Genomic DNA, 9908 nt, shown 5'->3' on the forward strand with positions numbered 1-9908 from the left:
TGACACCATGTTTCCTCTTAGTATAACTTGGATCACTCCTTTTCCTCCTTAAAAACCACGAGCAGCGCCCCTTGGCCTGTATACAGAGCAAAATCAATGACCTCTTCTGATCTGGTTCTCTGCTTCATTTTAAAATTTCCTTCCTGTAAACTCCTTTCAAATTGGACTTTTCCAATCCCATCAGGTGTGACTACCCACTGCTGCGTGAGCATCCCTTTGCTTTCTCACCTCAGAGCTTTGTCTGCTTGGATTTTTGTAATTCTCTTCTCCTCTTGCTTCATGTGTTTCTATGAAAGCTTTCCTGATTTCTGTCCTTGTCCCAACCCTGCCACACATCCACTCCCTTTTTGGTACCTCAAGTGTGACATTTTCACTATCTTTCTTGGGTGTCAAATTTCTTCCACTAGAACGCAACCTCTGAAGAAAAGCCCCCTGTCTGCTTTATATTTTTAAAGTATTTTTCCCACTATGATTTTTAAATTTTAATTGTGGTAAATTACACATAACATAATTTATCATCTTAACCATGTTTAAGTGTGTAGTTGTCAATAATAAACAAAACTGCATGTGAAAACAAGTTTGATTCAGTAACTACTGTGGCAGGGAAACAACCGAGCTCTTCTGATTCCCCAGCGATGAATAGGCATTTCAAAGGGAGGAGGGAGGAATAGTGGGCAGGGGCAGGGGTGTGAATTAAACACTACAAGAAGCTGTGGAGTTGGTTGCTATAAACGCAATTAGGCCAGCTGTATCCTCCAATGGGCATTTATCAAAGTTGGCTTCTACCGTCCTACTGGCACTGGGAGCCAGAGGCCCAATCGTTCTTGATGATTATGTTTAAAAGGATTGGCTTTTAACTTTTAAAAAAAATATTGATTTTGGAGAGAGAGAGAGGGGAAGGAAGAGAGAGAAAAAAAACATCGATTTTGTTGTTCCACTTATTTTGCTTTCATTGGTTTATTCTTGTTTGCATGTGCAGGATTGAACTTGCAACTTTGTTGAATCAGGACGATGCTTTAACCAGGTGAGCTACCTGCCCAAGGCTAAAAGGAATGGCTTTTAATTCCTTCAGAAAGATACTTCTGAGTGATAGCAGAAAGATATACATCTCTAATGAGGAAAGACATACACTTTTTATAATGGTAAGCTTCCTTTTTTGGTAAATGCTTTAAGGAAGGAATTGATCAGGTTTTGCTGGGAACAAAGGTAAATTCTTTGGGCAGCCTTGAGTTTTTCCAGAAAAAGGATCTCAAGGGGGACTTGTGTATTCCCAGTGACCAGGCCTTAGGCTGTTAGAAGCCATGTTGGAGTTTGGTCTCTTTGTGCAGGGGTTTGAATGGTGTCGTTTGAGTGGAGAGTTTATGGAGTTCTCACAGTTCAGTGACATCATTAAGTACATTCACATTGCTGTACAGCCATCCCCACCTTCCATCTTCAGGGTTTTTTCATTTTGCAAAACTGAAACTCTGTCCCTATTAAATACTAACTCTTTCTCCTCCCAGCCCCTGGCAACCAATATTCTACTTTCTGTCTCCATGACTTTTACTACTCTGAGTACAGGTAGAATCATACAGTATTTGTCTTTTTTTTTGTAACTAGCTTAATTCACTTAGCATAATGTTCTCTGTTGACTTTAAAAATAAAATAGTTAAAAAATAAAATAAAATAGTTATTTTATCAACAAATATGGGTTTATTCAGAAGAACAATGGAATTGCAATCTTGGAAATGCAAGCTATGGCAAAACCATAGCCAAGCCTGGAGAACAAAGGAGAGGAATGTTTTTTTCACAGAGGAAAGGTGAAGTTAGGGGGAGCTGATATAAACAAAAAGTCCTTTGGGGGAAACCTAGAGTTTGAAGTGAAGTGGCTTTTCACTGGATGGGTTGTGACAGTCTCTATTGGCTAGGCCATTGTGGGGTGGTGTTGGGGGCTGGGAGAAGAAAATCTGCCTTCCTCCTGCTGGAGTAGTACAGTAGGAAACATCCTCCTGTTTGGGGCAGTCTTCTAAGAGGGACAGGGTATGTGATGCCCCTGCCCACCCCTGTAGGTCTTCAAACTCCAATACTTGTTGAGGTCTTTATTAATTTTCACATCTCCAAGTTTTATCCAAGTTGTGTCATGTGGCAGAATTTCCTTCCTTTTAACTCTAAATAATATTACATTATGTATATATCACATTTTGTTTATCCATTCATCCATTCATGGACACTTGATTATTTCCAGTTTTTGTGAATTAAATCTAAGTATAAAAATATCATTGTGAGATTCTGATTTCAATTGTTTTGCTCTCCCACACTGGCCGTGTGTTAGCTACTCAAGAAATTCTTGTGTAAAATCTTACTGAACAAATTTCTTGGCAGTGGGAATGGCCACAGAAGTTTGCCTGAGTCCCAAAATGGAGAGATTCCCAAAGGCCCAAGTGGAGAAGGGGGTCCTGGACCAGGCCACATGGTTAGTGCCCTGGAGGTAATGGAACTGGTTGCTGAGATGAGGAGAGTTGGGGAGCCTCAGTTGAGGTTCAGGAGCTGAGGTTCAGTCCTAGGCAGCAGTGTGTTGACTTGCTGGCCTCAGAAACCTGTGCTGCAGTGAACCTTGGTCTAATACACTACTTTTTCAGCTCTTTCACCTCCTTTGGTTCTCAGATCTTTTATCTCCTCTTCCAAGAGACCCTCCCACAGAAGCAGCACCCCCATGGCCAAGTTATTTTCAAGCATAATACCCTGTTTATAATCTTTAGAGCCTTATCATAGGCTGTCCATATATTTTCATTTGTCCATATATTTTCTTATTTATTGTCTGCTCCCCAACCACCCTGTAAGCACCACAAGAACATGGGTCTTGTTTGTTTGCATCCAAGCAGTGCCTGGCACGTAATAGGTGGTATGAGAAAAGGCAGAATGAATAATGATCTTTTTTTTTATGATCAGTTTGTTTACATGGCAAATATCGGCACCTCTGGTTGTCGTTTAAACAGTGCTGGGGAGGAGGCAGTGACCCAAGACCCTGGTCAGCTGAGACATCACTGACATGGGAAGGGGATACAACAGATCCCTGGAGTAAGCAGGGAATAAAACTCAGGCAATCAGACATTCTGAATGGGGATTGGCAGTCCAGGCATAGGACACAAGGCCCTGGACCCTGGGTTTAAGTTCAGGTGCGAGACTCTATTCATTAGAAGAACCAGTGAGAGCAGATAAGACTTAGTCAAGAGGAACCAGATATGAGGCTGCAGTTGCTAACCTGGGTTGGACCCAAGGGGTACTAAAGGGGAGAACCCCATGAGAGGACCCAGGGCATAAGATGTAAGTGGAACCTGGCCCTCTGATTGACCTAATTTGAGCAATCAGAGGCTCCAGGTTGGCCTGGATGAACAGCCTGGGGATGTTGGGGATGAACAGCCTCTGCATCATGATTTTAGGGTGATGGGAACCAGAAACAAAACCGGATATTGAAGAAAGCATGGCAAATTTTTTAAATGATGCTTCATGAAACACAAAAAACAAGGACCATAAGGGAAGGGTGAAAAAAGTGAATGTGTTAAAACTTAATTTAATTTTACTTTTTGTCAAAAGACTGCATAAACCAGGAGGGACTCAAACAGATGACTTGGACATCCATGTTCAAAGCAGTATCACTCACAATGGCCAAAGGCGGAAACAACCCACATGTCTGTCTATCAACAAATGAATGACTAAACAAAATGTGTGCGTGTGTGTGTATATATATATATATATATATATATATATATATATACACACACACACACACAGTGGATATAATATTATTCAGCCTCAGAAAAGAATGAGCTGGGGAAGGGGAAACGGGGAGTTGTTAGTGGGCACAGAGTTTCAGTTTGGCAAGATGGAAAGAGTTCTGTGGACAGATGCTGGTGATGGTTACACTATAGTGTGAATCTACTTAGTTCCACTCAAGTGTACATTTAAAGATGTTTAAGATAGTGAATTTTATGTTATGTGTATTTTATTGCAATTAAGAAGAAGGAGATCCTTCCACATGCTACTAAAACATTAATGAAACTTTTTAAAAAAGATTTTATTTATCTATATTTAGAGGGGAAGGGAAGGAGAGAAATATCAATGTATGGTTGCCTCTCGTACGTCCCCTGATGGGAACTGGCCTGCAACCCAGGCATGTGCCCTGACTGGGAATCGAACCGTGATCCTGTGGTTCGCAGGCCCGCGCTCAATCCACTGAGCTACACCAGCCAGGTCACATTAATGAAACTTGAAGACATTATTTTAAGTGAAGTAAGCTAGTCACAAAAAGATAAATGCTGCACGATTCCAATTATATCCGCTTACCTAGTGCAGCCAAATTCATAGAGACAGACAGGAGAATGGTGGGTGCCACCAGCTGAAGGGAGAGGGACAGGGAGTTTGTGTTTAATGGGGACAGAGTTTCAGTTGGAGAAGATGAAAAAGTTCTGTAAATGGGTAGTGTTGATAGCTGCATAACATTGTGAATGTATTAATGCCATTGAATTGGATACTAACAAATCATTGAAATGGTAATTTTCATGTGTGTATGTATTTTACCAACATGAAAAAAAAAAGGACAGTATGAATAGAAAAAAGACAAGGTAGAGACTAGGAGAATATATTGAAGTTTTTATATTTGTATACACATATTTACCCTGGATGGAAATAGGGGGTTTCTGGATCAGAGAACATACCAGTTATTTGCTTGCATACTGATTTTACTGCTAATTCCCAACAGGCGACTCGGTGAGGGCCAGAGGTACCCTGCATGTCCAGGGCCTGTGACGCAGGGAGGAGCTCCGTCCGAAGCTGTGGATTTCAGAGCAGGCACGGATGCTGCCAGCATGTCCATCCTGCCCACTCTGGAGGGGGCTGGAGAGACCTCTGCTCTCTAATGTAAATAAAACCACTCTAGGGAGAGGAGAGGAAGGTATCTGGGTATTTTTTTTAACCATTGGAATGTAAACAAATGGCTCTGGGTTTATCACCTTTAGAAACTGAGCAGCAAAGGGGCCTGGGGAGAAAGGAGGCATTCTCTGTCTTTGGAGGATGTCAGTGTTGAATCCCTGTGGCTCTGAGAGGCCTGGACGGTGCAGCAACACAGAAACCCAGGGAGGACTCCCCTCCAACATCTGCAACCAAAAAAGGATTCATATACAGAGTATTTAACTAATTCCTACAAATAAACAAGGGGGGATAATCAAGCCCATTTAAAAATAGATAAAAGATTATAAATTGACAATTTTGAGAAGAGGAATACCAAATGGCCAATAAGCATATGAAAACCTTATGTGACTTACTAGTAATTAGGGGCACTCAAATTAAATGGGCACCAACCACATATTAAAACATTTCGCAATAATAAAGACATGAAGCAGATTGTTATGTAGTCAGGCTGTAGGAATTCATGAAGAAAATGAAAGTATGATTTCACTTGTATGAAATGCCCAGAATAGATAGGGACAGAAAGTAGATCAGTGGGTGCCTAGGGCTGTGAACAGGGAAAAGGGAGGGAACAGGGTGAGGCCTAAACGGAGCTGGATGTATTTCTAGGGTAATGAACACATTCTATAGTTGATTGTGTTGATGGGAGCACAACCCTGTGATTATACTAAAAGCCACTAAATTCTATACTTTAAATGGGTGAATTGTATGGTATAGGAATTATATCGCAATAAGACTGTTTTTAAAAGGTGATGGGGATACTAGTTCCCTCCTACCAGACTACCAGAAAGTAAAAAATATGACTACTCTATTTGTTGGCAAAGATGTGGAGAGATGGAAACTCTCTCACAGCTGGTAGAAGTGTAAGCCAGTTGGTTTAGGATGAGCAAATAGGCAGCATCTGACAAAAATAGGTCTACTGGGTCCCAACAATTCTACTCCTAGGCAAGGAATCTAGGACATGTGTACAAAGAGACTTTACAAGTATGTTTGTGGCAACCTTATCTGCAAGAGTGAGAATGTTATGTGGTCTCAATGCCCATGAACAGAAAAATGGAAAAATAAAATGGTTTTAAATCCATGCAACAGAATACCATACAGCAAATTAAAATGAATGAACTACATGGACAGATCTCATAAAAATAATTTTTGGTGAAAAAAAATCAAGTTTTCAAGAAGATACATATAGTGGGATGCCATTTATGTAAAGCCATGCAAAACAATAACATTTTTATCACATAACATGAAACAATAGTGTAAAACTCGCATGCGAATAACAAATAGCAAAATCATGATAATCACTAGCTCTGGAAAGAGGAAGAGAAAGAAAATCTGTGAGGAAGGAGTATGTGGGGAAAATCAATTACTCCTATACATTTGTTTCTTTCAAAAAAATTTAGTGTTGAGAATTGATAGAGTGAGTATATGCACATATTTGCAGTATTAGCTTCACTCCTCTGTACATTTGAAATAATTGCCAATCTTAAAGAAAAAGGTAAAGCTTTATGTTGTCAGGCTGTAGGAGCTGGTGTAGAGGATGAAAATCTGTTGCATGTAGAGAAGCCAGCTGCCTCCACCCCAGCTGGGGGCGCACAGGGTGGACTGTCAGAGCTGTCTCTACCATTCTGCCTACACAGAAGCATGGGGGTGGGAGTGGGGTAGGGTGGTGATGGTGGGCCACAGATGTTACCAGATTCACCATTTGTCTCTACCCTTGATGTCTGGGTTAGGGGAGCACAGGCAAACATTTGCCATGGTGAATGTCTCTTGTGGGACAGGTATGGGTTGAAGTCTCCACTCTGGGAAGGACTTAGACTTCACAGTACACCTACAGTTCAAAATTTCTAAATAATAAGGTGTACTGCAGTACTTTGCAGTATACCTTATTATTTAGAAATTTTGCCCCAGGGCCTCAACTGCCTCTTAGAGAGTGACAGGATGGAAGACTTAACAAAATGAGACTGCCGGAGTGACTCTGGCATTCCGTGGGTGTTGAGAAGCCACAGCTGGTGGTTATCAGTGTTGCCATGATGATGGTAGGGAACAGAATTACATCATGGGGGTGAAAGGTCATGTCAGGCACTGATGAATGTACATTGTAAAACCTCTTCTGTGTAAATTGTAAACCATGTCTGGACTATGTACTTGACATGCATTAGATGGTTGATTTTAAAAGTAATTTTACTTTTTACTCTAAGTGACCTCCTATGAAGTTTACTTTTTTTTTTTTTTTGGTCTAAAGTGTTGGAATGTTGCTTAGCAAGCAATCATAGCTGGTACTCCTCCTTAAAGGGGCATGTCTATTAACTATGTGAAGTATGATCAGAGATAGTACTACCTCCCTACTTTGTGTGGTCTTTAAGCAACCACAACTTTCTTACCTCCTTCCAGGGCTACGATGTGCTGAGATCAGCACAGTTTGCAAGTTAGACTCTAAAGAATCAGAATAATTAAACTCAGAATGATTAAGCTCCCAGAAAGCTGCTAGGAGAAGGAATGAATAGGCCTCAGGAGTTGTTNTTTTTTTTTTTTTTTTTGGTCCAAAGTGTTGGAATGTTGCTTAGCAAGCAATCATAGCTGGTACTCCTCCTTAAAGGGGCATGTCTATTAACTATGTGAAGTATGACCAGAGATAGTACTACCTCCCTACTTTGTGTGGTCTTTAAGCAACCACAACTTTCTTACCTCCTTCCAGGGCTATGATGTGCTAAGATCAGCACAGTTTGCAAGTTAGACTCTAAAGAATCAGAATAATTAAACTCAGAATGATTAAGCTCCCAGAAAGCTGCTAGGAGAAGGAATGAATAGGCCTCAGGAGTTGTTTGTCTACAAGTGGCTTTCTCAGCCTAGCTACTGGATAGCCTAAGTGTGGCCCTTCGACCACCATTAGCAGCTGAGACTTTATTAAACGTTCAGAGTCTCAGACCCCACCCAGACGTATTGATTGGATCAGATCCTGAATTTTAATAAGATGCCCAGGTGATTAAATTTTGGGAGATAGTCTCATAGCCTGAGGCAACTGCCTTCCAGGAAGATGCTGGAATTATAAGAAATAAAGTTTTCAGAAAGGAGAGACACTTCGGAGAATTCAGGAAGAAAAGCTTTTTGAAAAACCACAAAAACATAGATTCTCTGGGCTGTCCCAAAGTACTTGGTTGCTATTTGTAGGTTATATTTTGTGCAAAGTTATTATCCCCTTTCCCCATCCATTAAAAATATGAGTTTGATTCTGGAAAATAGCAGGAAAAAATAAAGAGAGAGGGACTTAAAAGCAACATGGAAATCCGAAAGTTGTCATTGGACCAACCTTTTGTGTGATATTCAGCATGGTTGTGACCCACATTGTGCCTTAGTTTCTTCAACTAACTAGTCCTCCTTATATCCCAGGCCTGCATGAGAAATCATAGTCAATGCTTTTAAGGACTTTGAGGTCCCCAGATGAAAGACATGGCCTAGGCAGAGGGGTTATTGGGGCCACGCCACAAGGTTCAAGCAGGCTCCTGATTCAACAGCCTCCCTGCACTCAAGCGCAGTGTGTCCACTTTCATCTAAGTCCCTGGCTGCTCTGGAGGAAAGGACAGTGAGGGCACTTGGGTGGGATGAGAGAGATAAAGCAGCTTGTGTCCAGATGAGTCAGAGGAAGCCTCAGTTGTGGTTGACAGGTCCATTACTCATCCGGCCCTGACACTCCCACTGATGGCTGAGAGGAGCTGGAGTTTCTCACTGCACTTTGGTGATGTGACGGGGGCTATAACCATGTACCAGTCTCCCATGGAAGGGATAATTACAGAATGACATCATTAAGCAGCAGGTTGGTCGTCACCCACATAACATAGCAATAGTGAGTAAATGGTTATGACTCTCAAAGTGATTTTTAGACGCAAGCATAAAATAAGATATTTGTAAATGAGTGCTTTTCACAGACTCTCCTTGAAGAAGTGATTGCAAATAGGCAGTTCCCACAGAAAAACATATGTGAAGTGTGCCTGGCTTTAAGAAATTCAGTACATATAAACTCGAATTTTCAAAACAGATTAGTAGGGGAGGAGGTGTGATTCCTCACATTACATAAGAGCCTTTTGCTTTACAAAGGGAATCATCTATGGGCTCCTTTTTTCCCCCCAAATCCTCACCTGAGGACATGCTTATTGATTTTATTTATTTTTTAAATCATTTTTTAGTTCCAGTTCCAGTTGACATACACTGTATTGGTTTCAGAGGTATACTTTAGTGGTTGATATTACTTAATAAGTGATAATCCTGATAAATCTTGCGCCCATCTGACACCATACATAGTTATTAGACTTTTAATGACTATATTCCCTATGCTGCACTTTACATCCCCATGACTGTTCTGTAACAACCAATTTGAATTTCTTAATCCCCATGAATCTGACTACTCTAAGTACCTCATATGAGTGGAATCATTCAGTGTTTGCAGTTTAGTGTACGTGCTGCTGAAGTGAGTACTATAGTGTTTGTCTTTTTCAGTCTGGCTTATTTCACTGGAATAATAGCTTCGAAGTTCGTCCATGTTGTAATATGAGTCAGCATTTTCTTCCTTCTTAAGATTAAAAAATATTATATTCAATTGTATGTATTTATTACATTTTTGTTTATCCATTTATCGATGGATGAACATTTGGGTCATTTCTATCTTTTGGATGTTGAGAAAAATGCTGCTGTGAACATGAAGTTCATATGAACTTTATATGAACATGAACTGTTTCAGTTCCTGCTTTTAATTCAATAGGCATCAGTGGAATTGCTGTATCATCTGATAATTCTATGTTTAATTTTTTTAAAATATGTATTTACTTATCTTTAGAGGGGAAGGGAAGGAGAGAGGAAGAGAAACAGAAAAACATCAATGTATGGTTGCTTCTCATGCATCCCCTGCTGGGAAATGGCCCCTGCGGGGAACTGGCCTGCAACCCAGGAATGTGCCCTGACTGGGAATCAAA

The sequence above is a fragment of the Sturnira hondurensis genome, unplaced genomic scaffold (assembly GCF_014824575.4).
Source record: "Sturnira hondurensis isolate 20B ecotype Veracruz unplaced genomic scaffold, ASM1482457v3 Scaffold0004271, whole genome shotgun sequence".
NCBI classification, from domain to species: domain Eukaryota; kingdom Metazoa; phylum Chordata; class Mammalia; order Chiroptera; family Phyllostomidae; genus Sturnira; species Sturnira hondurensis.